General features: G+C 35.9%; 1 protein-coding gene across 1 annotated transcript in view; it reads right to left on the reverse strand.

The window, feature by feature from the left end:
• The window catches only part of LOC107036346 (protein slowmo), a 23672-nt gene that overhangs the window by 16282 nt on the left and 4705 nt on the right, over positions 1-2685 (reverse strand). The gene's annotated exons all lie outside the window — the stretch shown is intronic.

A 2685-nucleotide genomic window follows, 5' to 3' on the forward strand; every position in this document is an offset into this window, starting at 1 on the left:
CCCCCATTGTGGTTAACAACCGACTCAAATGCACATACAGCCCATGAAGAAAAAAAAGAAATTCAATTTATTTGAAACCCTCTAGTTTTCCGGATTTTTCATGCTCTCATTGTGATCCTCCAACGAAAAATTGTTAGTGAAGTGGAACATAATGACCATTACACTTTGTTCTACAGCGATGGAAAAAAAATTGAGGGTAAAAATTTCGTTAAAAAACTTTGTAATTAGTTCTCGAGGAGAAAAATTTTTTTTTTCCCTCGAGTACTTGAAAAGTTTCTGATTAAACAAAGGGCGGTTTTTTAATAGCAGCGGGGAAAAAAGAAGGGAAAGATGATAGCTCGGACTTAGAAAGGGGGCATGAAAGGATCTCACATTGAATGAACTGGGAGAAAAAAAATTTCATGATTAAAACAGGAGAGGAATCGTGTTTTTTTTTTGTTTCTGTGAAAAACCTAAATGTTTTTCCTTCTATTCGCAGTGGATTTTTTTTACCGACATGTGGTAATGCCTGTGTGCGAGCTCACGTACCACCTCTTTCGAGTTGCTGCGCTCCTGCACCTTCACTTCTTTGATTTCCTTTATTTTTTTTTATTTTTTTAGGATTCAAACTGGCGGGTAAGAGGCTTTTCGCCAGTGAATAAAGAGGGCCGAAATGAGGGTTTCAAATCCGTTGGAACAATTTCAGGGGAAAATGCAAATGGGAGATTTTGATCTGTAACTAAGGTTTTTCTTTTTTTGTTTATTGGGAATTTGGAAGGAATAACAATACGATTTTTGTATTATTTTGATTTTGAGAGTACTTTTTTGACTGAGAAGTTGTATTTTCATTTGTATTTTTACCATAACTGGAACATAAATGGATATATTAAGCCGAAAATTTTGATAATATAACTAATTAACATATTTGTTCTCAATTTTTATTCGATATCAACGGTGTACACGATAATTTAGATAATTTTCCTTTCAAAATTGAGGATAAATTAATTTAGAGTAATGACTGAAATTGTGCTCCTAGACAATAAGATCCCTTCGATAGACAGATTAAATTTGCGGTAACGATCAAGTCAATAACATATTACCAAAAACTGGTCTTTAGCCTCAGTTGAAAACAATCATGTATTACTCATGTTTGCCCTCTGGGGATTTTATGTTTCATAGTGTAAATGCGTCGGGTTTTAAATACTTTGGAATAATTTCAAGGGAAAATGCAAATCGGAGATTTTGCACTTCATAACAGCAGAGTTCACGAGAATCTAGACAATATTCATTATGAAGTTGAGGATAAAAGAATTTAGAATAACGACGTCAATCGTTTTCCTAGACCGCAACATCTCTTCGACAGACTAATGAAATCTACGGTAATGCCCAAGTCAATAATATTTATTAATTGAAATACAAGTTTTTCCCACAAGTAGACTTTAGTTTTGAGTGAAAACAGTCATGCATTACTCATGTCTCCCCTCCGGAGACCTAGTGTCCCAAAGGATAAATAAATCGCTTCCCATCTGCCTATCCTATCTGTCCGCTGCTGATGGAGACATGCTTCAGAATAACCCGAAAAATTTGAGGAAGAATATATTTACAAAAGCAAGAAACCAATGTATTCTACCAGTGCTTTTGTAATATTCCCCCTTTTTTCATTTCTTGAAGTTAGCCTTGGAAAGTCGCCAACCATGCTCTCATTATGAAAGTTCATGTAGCCGATGCTGTTTTGTAATTTCCCTGGCGTATCTCACAGCTTTAACGCCCACCCATCTCCTTCATTCTCTCTCCCTCCTCCATCTACCCTGAAACCCTTCCATCTTCAACTACGGTTCTTGTCCCGCGAGACTTTAACGAAAGTTTCGAATATCCGGCTCTGGGCCATCGTCCTAACTCCCTTACTAATTCAAGCTTCTTCTTTTTTTGTTTATGGAAAACTTTGTTGGAGGGGGAAAAACCGAGCGACTACGGTGTTGCACGTAAAATATGTACGCAGAGTTTGGTATTCTCTTGGATTAAAAACAAGTTAAGACGTAGGGAGGGAAGTACGGGAGAAACATTTGCTAATTAAGTTTTCTTTGGCAGTGCTGTACAGCGAAGTATCCGATGAATTTTCGCAATCAGTGAAACCTAAAAAAATCATTGAGCGTTTGCGTCACAGACTTGATTTTTCTAAATGCTCGTGACGTCAGTGAGAAGTACTTGCATTGAGCTTAAACAGAACGATTTTACGATGTATCAACTGTCCCTTTTGGTGTGAATTATCTTTCTCAATTGATGTTTAGGAGATAAACTGAGGCGAAGCCTTACATTCTTCACAAATGATCGAATGATTAATGATTTTCATTATTAAATTCCTATGCGATTGATGATAAATTGGTAACGAATGGATCATTTTGGGGAATTTTAATACAACATTTATAGATTTCTGGCGTGAATTAGAAAAGTAGGATAAGTGCATTTTTTTTTTAGAAATTTTACCCGAAACCAAATCGCTTTCCAATTATTGGTGGGAAGTGATTAAACAAAAAAACGCATTTATGCTAGTTTATCAATTAACGAAAGATTTCCATTCGTCCATCCATTCTTCTTAGATTAAAATGAAAGAAGCGAAATTTAAAATGCATCGACTGTTCTTTTTAGTATGATTTATTTTGGCCGTGACTATTCGCACCATTGCGTAAATCACTCCCGTACACTCCA

The sequence above is a fragment of the Diachasma alloeum genome, unplaced genomic scaffold (assembly GCF_001412515.2).
Source record: "Diachasma alloeum isolate Michigan unplaced genomic scaffold, Dall2.0 Dall_scaffold_00208, whole genome shotgun sequence".
Taxonomy (NCBI): domain Eukaryota; kingdom Metazoa; phylum Arthropoda; class Insecta; order Hymenoptera; family Braconidae; genus Diachasma; species Diachasma alloeum.